This window comes from Lissotriton helveticus, chromosome 9, assembly GCF_964261635.1.
Source record: "Lissotriton helveticus chromosome 9, aLisHel1.1, whole genome shotgun sequence".
NCBI lineage: Eukaryota > Metazoa > Chordata > Amphibia > Caudata > Salamandridae > Lissotriton > Lissotriton helveticus.
In genome coordinates, this window is record NC_136070.1 from 1118673198 (window position 1) to 1118687653 (window position 14456).

The following is a 14456-nucleotide window of genomic DNA, read 5'->3' on the forward strand; positions in this document are numbered from 1 at the left end:
GTTGGTTTGGTTAAAAAGATGGAGGTAGAAAGTATAGGAAAGGATGTGCATGCCTTTCTAGAAGGTCAACATGTTTAAAGCCGTAGCCCCAGGCTATTCTGGAGGAGCAAGGGTCTAACTACCTGATAATACTCATGTTGTACTATTTTAGCTGCTCACACTCTGCATGCTAAGGATATAAAATATATATAGAGCACCTACTTGGTGTTACTGCTTGTAAATATAAATAAAGCAGAAATCTTGCATCATGGTTCCTCTGGTTAGGCGTGAAGTCTGTTGGCACACTTATTCCAAAGCTACTCCTTTATACAATGCCCTAGGATTCCCAGTCGGATCCTGCATCTTTGATAAAGCATGTTGCCAAGGGGTAACCCTGGTGGGTGAGGGTTATATAAGAAAACCTAGTGTTTTCTTTATTCTTGTGGAGGGTTAGCCCTTTTTTTGTTTTAATAGTTAACCACTATGTAAATCACATCAAGCTGAATAAGATAGTTTTTAATGGTGTTGTCCTCTGTGTGTGTGTGTGTGTGTGTGTGTGTGTGTGTCTCAAAGCAAATCACAAAAGTAGTGTAACACATAGGAAGGCTTACATGGCCTGAGAAATGTTGTTGTCGTCTTGGAAGAAGTCATTGTAGTCATGAGATAGGTGACTCCTCCCTTGGATGATAGTGCTCATGGGCATCGGCTCCATCCTTAGATTGTTTTTTTTCCGCCACTGGGTTCGGATGAAACTTTTCCGCTCCGAAATCTACTTTTTAAGTACTTCGCGTAAAAACGTATTCAAAATTCACCAAACTACTTCCGATATCGACAGACATCGTCTCGACTCCATCAGCTTGATTCCGGTCATCGACGCGGGCCGTCTGGCCTATCCATGCCGTGAGGCCTACACCTCATGGAAAGGACGCCGTTAAAAAGAAGCCTCAAGTGTGGAGCAAAGTTCCCACACAGTGACCATCACAAGGTGTGTAACCTGTGCTTAACGCCAGAACACGACGAATCCAGCTGCACAGCCTGTGCGTCCTTTCGATCCAAGAAAAGCATTCGAGATCGGAGAGTCCGTCGACACGACATGCAGAGATCGGCCCCGGAACCGGTGGATATCTTCGACGAAGAAGTTCCGCTTGTTCCCGAAGAAGATTCAGACGATCTCCAAATCGTATCAGAGGCAGACGACTCAGATGACTCTATACCATCGGGTCAGCGCGTAAGTACTACTGCCCCGGCCCCATACCCACCACCCAAATCAAAGGCAAAGGTCAACACTCCGCCTCCGGGGCCCAGTCGCGACCGAAAAAACACTTTGAAAGCCCCGCCATAGAGTCCGGCTCTCTGAAGAAAATACTCAAGCCTTCCGGAAGCTCCTTACCGAGCAAACCGCACGTGCCGATCCCACCAGCTCCCTCGGCACCGAAACCGAAAGAAGTCTCGGCTCCGAAACAGTCGACTTCCAAACACAAAACTATGAAGCCAGCGTCCGACGCCTCGAAGCCGATGAGACCAGCTTCCACTCCGAAGCCAACATCTTAGGTACTTAAACCCACAAGGCCTGATTCCGATGCGCTTAAGCCCTCAAAACAGCCTATGACTCCAAAAACAACACCTTCGAATGCCGAAATCTACGCAAAAGGACACAGTAACAACTCCTAAGGCTAAAGACGAGCAGCAGCCACGCCCGGAACCGAAAAAATCGGTGCCGGCAAAGGTTCTGCAATCAGAAGAACTTTTCCAACCTGATCCTCTACAAAAGAAGATCTACATTGATCCAAAAACAGGTGCTGTATCCACTACACCACACAGAAAGAGAAAATTAGACACAGCATCTACACCTGCAGTGCCTATCAAGAAGGACTCTGCCACATCTCCTATGCACCCTTCTTCTCCTATACTTCCTTCTCCTTCATCTCCTGTTCCTCCTAACAATTCACCTCAAAATTCTCCTGAACACTCTCCTCCTCATTCTTCACATACACCTCAAAATGATGATGAGCATAGCATGGGGGGGAGGGGGTAGACCCAGATGAGCCTTTTCCATACCGTATTCATGATCTAGATTGGGAGTACCCAAACCCACAAGATATCCCTGACACACAGTCCTATCCATCAAAACCTTCTCCACCAGAAGATAATATTAGTTTTGGGCACTTGCTGAATAGGGCTGCCATTTACCATGGGGTCACCATGAATTCAGATGAGGCAGAGGAAGATTTCTTATTAGATACATTTGAACAATCGCAAAAGTCTGTCCAAATTCTTCCTATGATTAAAGGGGTCATCAAACATGCTCCAGAAGTATTTAAAGATCCTGTACGTGCTGGGATCCTAAACCCTAGAATTGAGAAAAAGTACAGGCCTGCTCCAAGGGATCCAGCCTACATTAAAGGACAGCTACCCTTAGATTCACTAGTTGTCTCAAATGCTAGAAAAAGGGCAAGCTCACAGACATCAGGTGAAGCACCACCCCCTGATAAAGAATCTAATCTGATAGATGCTTCAGGCAAAAGAATAGCTACCAATACATGGCGTATAGCTAATACACAAGCCCTCCTTGCAAGATACGATAGGGCTCATTATGATCAGTTAGAGACATTACTACAACATCTACCTGACCAATATAAGGAGCAGGTAAACGACCTTATACAAGAAGGCAAGTTAATTTCAAATGCCTCAATCAAGTGCGCACTTGATGTAGCAGACACTGCATCTAGAGCTGTAAACACTAGTGTCCTACTTAGACATCATGCATGGCTACGCATTTCAGGATTTAAGCAGGAACTGCAAACTACCAGCTTAAATCAGCCTTTCAATCAACATCAATTGTTTGGACCAGAGTTAGACACAGCACTTGAGAAAATGAAAAAATATACAGATCCAGCCAAATCTATGGGAGCTTTGCAATCCACACAAGCTAAAGGCTCCTTTCGTCGCTCCTTTTATAGAGGAGGCTCCAAACAAACTGGAGCAGACAATACAGCTTCCTTCAAGTCCAATACACAGACATCCTCCAGTAAAGGATATTTTAGAGGAGGCTACAGAGGCAACAATAACAAGGGAAGAGGTCGCGGTAACAACAATAATCAAACCTCTTCCAACACAAAACAGTGACTTCCCTCTGCTCCACCAAAAGCATTCCACTCCTGTGGGGGGCAGATTAACACAGTTCTTACCTGTCTGGAATTCCATCACAACAGACAGGTGGGTAAGGCAAATTATCCAGTATGGCTACTGCCTCGAACTTACAGCTACCCCTCCACACATACCACTCAGGCAGCGTCCAATGTCTGCAGAACACCTTACGCTGCTCAAACAAGAAGTCCTATCACTTCTTCAAAAGGACGCAATAGAAATAGTTCCTTTACAACATCAAGGGACAGGGGTTTACTTGCTGTATTTTCTAATACCCAAAAAGGACGGGACACTAAGACCAATTCTCGACCTCAGGCCCCTCAATCACTATATACACTCAGATCATTTTCATATGATCACTTTACAACAAGTGCTCCCATTCCTGTAACAGGACGACTTCCTTACAACACTAGATTTAAAGGATGCCTACTGCCACATTCCTATACATCCTTCTCACAGGAAGTATCTAAGGTTTGTACTGGAAGGACAGCATTATCAATTCACAGTCCTTCCATTCGGGGTAACAACTGCACCAAAAGTGTTCACAAAGTGCCTAGCAGTAGTAGCAGCACATCTCAGAAGACAACAGATACATATATTTCCCTATCTAGGTGATTGGCTCATCAAAGTCAAGTCATTCAATCAGTGTGTCCAACACACACATCAGACAATTCGAACATTGCACGACTTAGGGTTCACGATCAACTACACCAAGTCGCACCTACAGCCCTCTCATGTACATCAATATTTAGGGGCTACAATAAACACGTCTACAGCTCTAGCGTATCCCAGTCCAGCAAGGATACAGAGCATTCAAGTCTTAGTCACAAAGTTCCAACATCAATGCTCTCTCTCAGCCAGAGTGTTCATGAGACTAATAGGCATGATGGCATCTTGCATCTTCATTGTACCATATGCAAAACTGCAAATGCGTCCATTACAGGAATGTCTAGCACAACAGTGCAATCAGGCTCAAGGGCAACTAACAGACCTGGTGTTGGTAGACAGCCGCACACATCGCTCTCTGCAGTGGTGGAACACCAAAAACTTGACAAAAGGGTGGCCGTTCCTCGAACCTGTTCCACAAATAGTACTTACAGCAGACGCATCTCTCACAGGATGGGGAGCCCATCGCCTACATCATACAACTCAAGGGCAATGGACCATTCAACAAAGATCGTTCCATATCAATCACCTAGAGCTGCTAGCAATATTCATAGCACTCAAAACATTCCAAGTACAAGTACAAAACAAAGCTGTCTTAATCCGGACGGACAACATGACAGCTATGTACTATATACAAAAACAGAGGGGGACACATTCTCTACAGCTGTCCCAGCTTACACAGAACATTTGGAGATGGGCCATTCCACAAAACATATATCTGTTAGCAGAACACCTTCCAGGAGTTCACAATCAGATAGCAGATCTGTTGAGTCGACAGACACAACAAATTCATGAATGGGAACTACATCCGCAAGTTCTTCAACCATTCTTTCACAAGTGCGGTCATCCAGACATAGATCTGTTCGCCACACACGAAAATGCAAAATGCCCAACCTTCGCTGCCAGGTTTCCACACCCGCTGTCCAAGGGCAATGCAATATGGATGAACTGGTCAGGCAGATTTGCGTACGCTTTTCCGCCACTACCACTAATAGTGCGCAAGCTACAACAACAGTCGCTCAAACTGATTTTAGTAGCGCCCACATGGGCACGCCAACCGTGGTATACAACTCTGCTAGAACTATCCTTAGTTCCACACCAAAAGCTACGTCTGACACCATCCCTGTTAACGCAGAACCCTGGAGACATCAGACATCGAGATCCAAGTCAACTGAATCTGGCGATCTGGCTCCTGAGGTCTTAGAGTTTGGTTATCTTAACCTACCACCAGACTGTATGAATATCATTAAAGAAGCCAGGAACCCTACTACTAGAGCTTACTATGCTGCTAAATGGAAAAGATTTGCCATTTACTGCAACAATAACCAAATTGATCACCTAGATGCTTCCATTCAAAATATCATTTGCTACCTTCTACATTTACAAAGATGTAACTTGGCATATTCATCTATACGCCTACATCTAGCAGCAATTGCAGCATATTTACAAAATAGACAACATCTGTCTCTATTTAGAGTGCCTGAAATTAAAGCTTTTATGGAAGGATTAAAAAGAATCATTCCTCCCAGGTTACCACCCTCTCCAGTGTGGAACCTAAACATTGTTCTTACAAGGCTCATGGGACCACCTCTCATGGAGAACAGCTTTTCTAGTAGCTATTACCTCTCTTAGGAGAGTAGGTGAGATCCAGGCTTTTACTAAACAGGAACCATTTTTACAATTACACCGTAATAAAGTGGTTCTCAGGACAAATCCTAAAATCCTTCCAAAAGTCATTACTTCATTTCATTTAAACCAATTGGTAGAGTTACCAGTGTTTTTCCAAAACTCAGACTCTGTAGCAGAAAGAGCTCTACACACACTAGAAGTTGAGCTCTACTCTATTATATAGATAGGACCAAATCCTTTCATAAAAACAAAGCAATTGTTTGCAGCATTCTCACCACCACATAAGGACAATTCCATTTCTAAAACGGGAATTGCAAGGTCGATTGTAAAATGTATACAAATATACTATCAAAAAGCAAAACGTACATTAACAGTTCCTCCTAGGGCGCACTCCACAGGCATTCTTAGGGAACATTCCCCTAGAAGACATCTGCAAGGCAGCAACATGGTCTACAAAACACACCTTCACTAAACACTATTGTGTTGATGTGCAATCTAAGCAGCAAGCTGCAGTAGGCCAAGCTGTCCTCAAAACCCTCTTTCAAACTACTGCAGCAGATACAGGTGACCACCGCTAAGGGAAGACACTGCTGTACAATTGATGCCCAATGTAAGATCTGCAGCTCATATGCCTCGAACGGAAAATGCTACTTACCAGTATGCATCTGTTCTTGGCATGTAGAGCTGCAGATTCTTACACGCCCTCCCACCTCCCCGGGGCCTGTATCTGTTCCAGTTCCATCTTAATTAGATGCACACGCATGGACATCCTTTATTTTTTTCTACTAACTCCATCATGGCGAAAAACAATCTAAGGATGGAGCCGATGCCCATGCGCACTATCGTCTAAGGGAGGAGTCACCTATCTCGTGACTACAAAGACTTCTTCCAAGACGACAACAACATGCAATCATTCGAGCCCAACACCAAGTGGCGATCTAATGCACAGTGTAAGAATCTGCAGCTCTACATGCCAAGAACAGATGCATACTGGTAAGTAGCATTTTCCATATATATAAACCTAAACATGTGCTCTTAAATAACATTTTAATGTAGCACTTTATAATGCACACCTGTTATAAGTATATGGTCCTAAGAGAATCCATTATAGAATTAACAAATCCTAGTCATTCATGGAACAGGAGTGATTACAAAAAAAGCGGTGTCTTCAAATAAACGAGCATTGGCAAAGTCAACAATTCTGCCTTACATTCTGAATCCAGACTAAAATATTCTTTAAAATATTGTTTCCTGTATGCATATATTAATGAGATAAAGAATTTATTGTGCAATTGTTCAGTCTACTTTTAAGATGTAAAATAGTCCCCTTTGCGTTACAATGCAAGCATTCCTTAGGAAACACAATGGCATACCACACAAACAATAGCCTTAGGTGAGAGGTTAATGCTCTTATAGGGCAGAGTCAACTCTAAATAGTTGTTAAATAATTGATTACAGTAGTTATTTTAACAGCTGCACTGGCAAGCCAGACATGGAAATGAACCATTGTTTGGCAAGACTTGATGAATGAGATTGATAGTAAGATACAAATCTTAGGGGCACATGCATCATTCATAGATTTTGCGATTCTTAATTTGCGAAAATTACCGAATCGCAAATTAAGAATTGCAAAATGCTATTTTTTTTTTTTTAAAACAATTTTTATTGTAGGCATACCTGTACAGGCCAATACACACAAAGAGGTAACAACATAAGTAGTAGCAGATATAGAAAACATCTCGCCAACCAGTACACAGCCGTTCAGCCCACAGCCCGGGGGCTGGGCGGCGTTGAATCCTCTGCTCACCCATGCCTGACGTTCAATACAGAGGAGCTGTTAGTGTTCGGATGAAGTGTATGACTACTTTTATGGCCCTACTAACCTACGCGCTGATCCCCAACTCCCCTTCCCTGCGCCAACCTAGAACTCCCCCCCCCCCCACCCCCTCCCGTACACCATCACCCGCCTAAGGCCACGCTGGTATCATCTTTGGGATGCTGGTTTCAGTCTCCCTACATTCCTGCTGCGCCTAGGGCCTCATCTCGTCTCCTCCGTCCCCCTCCTCCCCGGGAGTCTCCTCCTCTGCATCAGCTTCGCTATCCCTGAGTTCCTGCACCATCACTTCCCATGCGGTCGCAGTGTCAGCCGCAGCCTGGCTAGGGGTCCTGCGCGCAAGTTGGTATCTGTGTGTGCTGTCAGCCGTGGCCCACTTTAGAAACTCCTGCCGCCATCTCCGTGGAGTAGGCCCCACCCTCGCCTTCCAGTTCTTAGTGATCTCCCGCTTAGCCACCATCAGTCCCATGTCGATAAACTTACTCGTAAGTTTATTTTTGGGGGTATGGGGAAACCAGTGCAAAAGACATTCCGCCGGTCCGTACTCTATGGATCTTCCCGTCACCGCATTCAGCATCTCCCCCACTTCCTGCCAATAAGCCCGTAAGGCCGGGCATGCCCACAGCATGTGCACTAACTCAGCCCCCTCCTCCGGGCACCGGGGGCAGACTGCCGTGTTATCGCCGAAATACCGCCTGATTCTACCCGGGGTCATGTACGCCCTATGCAACACATAGTAGTGGATCAGCTGGAACCTGGCATTTCTCGTGCTGTTGCGAGCCCTACGGACAAGCTGTGTCCACGTCGTGTCCGGTATGTCCCTATGCAGATCCGCCTCCCATTTCGTTTTTAGGGATGTGAGAGGAGGGATATTCTCCCTAAGCATCCGACCATATAGGCATGTAACCGCCTTAATCGTGCCCGCCGCCATCATGGCGTACTGGCACGCCGCTGCCGTCCCGGGCTCCACAAGTCCCGTGCCCCAGTGGGCGTGCATCGCCCTAGTGACTGCTGCATGCATCAGAAATCTCCCTCTCGGGATACCGAAGCGGTCGATTAGCTCCTGGAACGGGAGAAGTGCGCCATTCTCAAAGAGGTCCCCAACCACCTGTATCCCCGCTTCCTCCCACTCCTGTAGTTGCGACCAGTCGCCGCCATGCGGTAAGGCCGTTAACATGCCCAGTGGTATCTCAGGCGCGTATGGGCGCTGGGTACCCGCTCTCTTCTGGGTCCGGTTCCAACAGTGACGGTACGTGCGCTGTTCCAACGATAAATCCCGACCGTCCAGCCGTTGTTGGAGGGTTATGTACGCCAGGACGTGCCTGGGCGTTCCCCGCGAGTTTTCATCCTCCGGGCCCCGAAATACTCTCGCTACCTCCTGCGTGAAGACTTGCAATTGTGCCGCTAGGTAATATAACTCAAAGTGTGGCACAGCCAAACCCCCCTCATCTTTCGGGCGAGAGAGCGTGGCCAGCGCCACTCTGCACCGTCCCGCTCCCCAAATGAACGACGTGATTTGAGATTTAAGGAGCTTAAAGAAGGAGCCAGGTATCCAGATTGGGAGCGTCCGGAAATAATACAATAATCTCGGTAAAGCAACCATCTTCAGGAGGGAGATCCGGCCCGCTACTGATAGTGGTAACGTGGACCAGAAGGACATACAGCCCTTCAGTCCACGTACGCACCGTCCCAGGTTGCCCTCAAGCAAGTCCTCCGGCCTATGGTAAATATGAACCCCCAGATATTTCATGCAGGTAGGGTTCCAGGTCGCCTCCGACTGATGTTGTGGCTGGGCAGTGCCCCCTAGTAGTGGGAACAAACTCGTCTTGGGCCAGTTAACCCGCAGGCCCGACATCTCTCCGAAGCCTTCCAGTAGAGCTTCCGCTCTCCGTAAGTCCTCACCCCCGTCGCAGAGGAACAGTAATAAGTCATCGGCATACATCGAGATGAAATGCTGACCATCTCGGGCCCGCACTCCGCGGGTGTGCCGCCCCGTTCGGGCCGCAGCCGCCAGCGGCTCAATAGCCAGAGCAAAGAGAAGCGGTGATAGGGAGCAGCCCTGACGAGTGCCCCGCTCCACCGAGTATCTGTGGGATACCGCCGGCCCCACCCTCACCCTTGCGATCGCGTCCGCGTATAGGACCTTCGTCCAATGGATATACCCAGCCCCCAAACCAAAGCGCTCCATGACAGCATAGAGGTAGTCCCACTCGAGGCTGTCGAAGGCCTTCTCAATATCAACCGAGAGGACCAGTTCCGTCCCCGCCCCGTCGATCAGCCCGTCCAGAAGACGGACGAGCCTCCTGATATTGACCGTGGTGTTACGGTTCGGTATAAAACCGTTCTGGTCGTCGTGCACAAGCCCCGCCATGTGAGGCAGGAGCCTCGCCGCCAGTATGGAACTCAGGATTTTATAGTCTGCGGTGAGCATAGAGAGCGGTCTATAGGACGCAGGGTCATCACTCTCCCTGCCGGGCTTCAGCAGTGGGACCACCAATGCCTCCCTCATCGACTGAGGTAGCCGTCCCGACGCCCTGGCCTCCTTATAGACAGTCAGGAGTCGCGGTGCCAGTACGTCCAGATGTTTGTTATAGAACTCTATGGGAAGTCCGTCTATCCCCGGCGATTTGTTCCTCGCCATGCGCCGCACCGCCGATCGTATCTCCCCCATGTCAACGTCCGACCCCAAGTCCTTCGCTTGCTCAGCCTCTAACCGGCGGAGAGGCAGATCAGTCAGGAAGGGTTCCACCAGTCCCGTCCTGTCTCCCCGGGCACTCTTGTACAGGCCCTCGTAATAGTTCTGGAAGGCGTCGACTATGCCCAGCTGAGTTTGTTGAAGCACGCCCGACATATCCCGTAGTTGGAGTATGGGAGCGCATCGTCTGGTGGGGTTCGAGAGCCACGCTAGGAGGGTACCCGCCTTATCGCCGTCAACATGGGAGCGCAGCACATAGCGCTTGTAGTCAAAGGCTCGGAGCCTCTCCACTTCAACGGCCACCGACTCCCTGGCTAAACAGAGAGACTCCTGGAGGTCCGGGTGTCCGGGCCGCTTCCTCTCCGCCTCCCGTAGCCTGGCGTCCGCCGCAGTCAAATCGCCCAGCAGAACCTTCCGCACGCCCACATAATCCCTGATACAGATACCCCTCACCACTACCTTGAAGGCGTCCCACTCCGCCGCCCTTGAGGTCGCCGTCCCTTCGTTCTCCATGAAATACGCGGTCACTCCTTCCGCTAGGGCCGCCCCGAAAAGGGGGCCTCCAGAGTCTCAGGCCGCAGCCTCCAGAGCGGAACCCTGGGCGTCCTCGCCATCCACGCCAACCGGATCAGGAGCGGATTATGATCCGAGATTGTTCTCGTCAGGTACTCAGAATCAGTGACGTACGGCAGCACCTCCCGGGAGCAAAGTATGGTGTCCAAACGGACATGCAAGTCATGGAGCCCGGAGAAAAACGAATAATCCCGGTCAGTCGGGTGTTGCCCTCTCCAGACGTCTGTAAGTTCCCAGCTCTCCTGCCAGTCCCTCCTACCTCTAGAGAGCCTGTAAACCGGGGAGTCACGAAGGGGGGGGTGAGACCTGTCCAGCAAGGGGTCGGCAATGGAGTTAAAGTCACCCCCCAGCAGGACCGGGCCTGCAAGGGAGTGGGCCAGCGTCCCTGACAGTGTCGCGAGGAAAGCCAGCTGGTCCGAGTTTGGGGCGTAAATGCTAGCTAATACTATATCCCTACCTTCAAGTTTCCCCTCCACTACCACATACCTCCCATCCTGGTCAACCCATTGGCGTGTGAGGTGAAAAGGCGTGCCTGCCCTAACCCATATGAGCACTCCTCGCGCATAGGCCGAATAGCTAGTGTGATAAACCTGCCCCCGCCATCTCCTCTGCAACGCCTCCCCCTCCTGCCTTGTGAGATGCGTCTCCTGTAGCATTGCGATGTGCACTCCCCTCCGTACTAAATAGGCATGTATTTTGTGTCTGCGCTGCATAGTGTGTAGGCCCCGGACATTCCAGGTGACACAGGTCAATCCGTTTACATTAGCCATTATCCCAGTAATCCGGTCGAAACACTCCCTCCGTGTCCAGTCCTTCGGCGGTGATGGTGCCCCCTCTGAAAACAACAAAACTCCCCAACATCCCCACCCATGGTACACCCAGGGTCAACAACTGCAAAAAAAAGCAAACAGTCCCCAACCGTGGAACCCCCCCCCTCCCCCAGAACAGGCCCCAATACCGAAATATCAGTCCCCATCCAAACTCCCGCACCTGATGACCCAGGTCTCAACTACACAGCCGTAGCTGTGGGTGCCTTAAGGGCCTACGGAGCACGGCCTTGCCCAGAGGGAGGCCGCGACGCCCATCTCCACCCTCCCTCCCCGATTCCTCATGGCCCCTCTGCCCTGAGCCCCGCTGCGTGCCCCGGCCCCTCACTATGTGCATAGGCAATGGTCCCCCCTCACAGTTCCCCAATCATTACCCATACTGCATCGGCAGTAGTTCAAACATTGTGGATCTCGTCCGCCGTCTGCGGCGTCACCAGCGGCCCCTCCTTGCGGTGAATCCCCGATAGGTCCGTCTCCGAGCCCGAGGCCGAGACATGAGTATCCGAGTCCGTGGCCCCCCTAGATCCGGGATCCATTGCCCGACCAAGCTTCACCACCTCCAGCAGCGCCGCCTGCCGTTCCGCGTCAGTCTGAGAGGCCGACGGGCCTAGGTTCCCTCGCCCTCGTTTCCGCAGTCTCCTCGATTTCCGTAGCCGTTTGGGCGAGCGCTCCCGCTCTTTCTCTCGCTCTTCTCTCACCCTCGCGCCGTCAGTCCCGGCCTTGTACGTCTCCCACCAGTCCCAGGCTTCCGCTGAAGTCGCAAAGAAGATCGCCTTGTCGCCCACTACCACTCGTAGCCTGGCTGGGAAGAGCAAGGAGTAGGCAATCCCTTCATTCCGCAGTTCCCTCTTGATCGTGAGGAAGGAAGCTCGTTGTTTCTGCGTTTCGAAGGTGAAGTCCGGAAAAAGTGTTACTCTACTGTTTGCAATCTGGAAGGGGCCGTCCTCACGAGCCTTCCGCAGGAGCAGATCTCTGTCCTTGTGGTGTAGCAACTTGGCTATGATCGGTCTGGGTGGGAGCCCAGGCTTGGGCGGTCCTGAGGGGACCCTGTGGGCCCGTTCCAGAGTGAAGAACGGCGAAAGCCCTTCCGGCGCCACCACCGTTTTCAGCCATTCCTCCATGTAGGCAATCATGTCCCCTCCGTCTCCGGCACACCGACGATCCGCACGTTGCTGCGGCGGTTCCTATTTTCCGCATCCTCCGCTCGCCGTTCCAGGGTGCTTATGCGGTCCAGGGCCTCCGTTAGCTTACTCTCCATCGCCTTGTGAGCCGGCGCCATGACCTCGAGCACCACTTCAGTCTCCTTGACCCTGTCTTTCAGTTTGTCATGGTCCGCCCGGAGTAGGCCCAGCCCCGACGCCACCTGCGCTATGTCGTTGTGGAGCGCATCCCTGGTGGCCGTTATGGCGTCCAGTATCCGGTCCTGCAAACGCTGCAGGTCAGTCTGCTCAGCGGGGGCCCCCTCCACCACCTCCGACGTTGCCGCCTCCTCCACTCTGGCCCTCGGTTTCCCCATCGTGGCCGGCCTCGCCGCTCCCGCTGCCCTCGCCTGCCTGTTGTCCTCGGGCCCCGGCCACGTGGTCCACCCCTGTGCGCTACGGGGTCTCGCTGCACAAGCACAGCGCCCTAGAGTAGGCGTCCGTCGTGCTGTTCGACCCCCCCGGATGCTTTGGGGCAACGTGCACTCCCCCCTGGGGCGGCGCGGGATGCTGGGCGCCGCCAAAGCCCTTTCAACGTCACTCGGGGTCCTTCCTCATGCCCCCATATGCTGCACGGGCCACTGCTGTGGGGACGAGGGGGGGGGGGCCCCCAGGATGCACAGCTCCGCGCACCGTTCCCCTCGGACCCCCTCTCAGGGCGGCCCCCGCTCACCTGCTGAATCGGCCGGCGCCTGGGGCTTGGGTGGAGCTCCGGTGCTCGTCCTCTCGGTCAGGGGTCCGCCAGGAAGCCTCGCCCGCAGGAGCGGTCCCGGGCGGCCGTCCCCGCCCACTCCGAGTACACCGCGTACCGCAGCTGGGCCCTAAGGAGTAATCCTCGCCTTGGGGGGTCCGTTGCTGCCGGCGGTCGCGCCTTCCCTATGCACGCCGGCAGTGGGTACCTCCGGCAGCCCTCCGCCGTTCAGGATTCCGCCGCAGCAGCCATCTTGCTTGGCGCCGTCCTCTCCTCCGCTCCAGGGGCCGCCGCGATCGGCGGCTGTGCTCAGCTCTGCGACGCCGTCGGCAGCCCAGATCTCGTCCGAGCAGGCACCACCGGTTCGGCAATCGGCGCCGGGGCACACACGGGCTTCTCGGCCCTTTTGTCAGGAGTCTTGTGGGGAAGAGGCGCGGAGCTCCGGGCTCACGCCGCCATTTCCCTCGGCGCTCAAGCCACGCCCCCTAAGAATTGCAAAATGCTATGCATCATTTTTTGGGCTATTGATTTGGGATTCGGTAAAAATCGCAATTTTTACCGGATCGCAAATAAATAGCGAATTCCTAAGTGCATTTTCGCAAATCCCATTGATTCCTATGGGCCAAAAGGCCCATAGGAGTCAATGAGAAGGCATTTACAAATTCGCAATTTGTTGATGCATTCCAAGGGTGCAGGGGGGGGTCCAAAGGACCCCCCCCTACACCCCTGAAATGCATTTGAAAGTGCATGTTTCACACACACATGTCCTAAGGACATGTGTGTCTGTAACATGACAGTTTAAAAAATGAATTTTTTAGCTTTTTGACAGATTTTCGCAAATTAACACGAGGGTCAACCTCGTGTTAATTTGCACTTCCTATTTCACGATTCGCATTTTTTTTTAAATGATGCATTGCATTTAAGGAATCGCACAAATGCGATTCCTTAAATGCATTCGCATTTTTAAGAAATGCAAAAAAAATGCGAATTCTGAAAAAGTGTTTGATGCATCCCAAAAACGTATTTAGGAAGTGCAAACGGCCGAATTTACCGATTCGCACCGTTTGCACTTCCTAAATAGGTTGATGCATGTGCCCCTTACTTTTTTTTAAAATAGCACTTGAATAAAGGATTTATTAAGTTCCCACTTAATGGCTGCGTCTGTAAAATAGTTTGTTGCTTTTCAAGCTCTTTTTGATTTAGCTGTATGAAATAC

The 14456-nt window shown here is 50.9% G+C and overlaps 1 protein-coding gene across 6 annotated transcripts in view; it reads left to right on the forward strand.

The window, feature by feature from the left end:
- The window catches only part of PTPRG (protein tyrosine phosphatase receptor type G), a 1220925-nt gene that overhangs the window by 1086005 nt on the left and 120464 nt on the right, over positions 1–14456 (forward strand). The window lies entirely within an intron of this gene.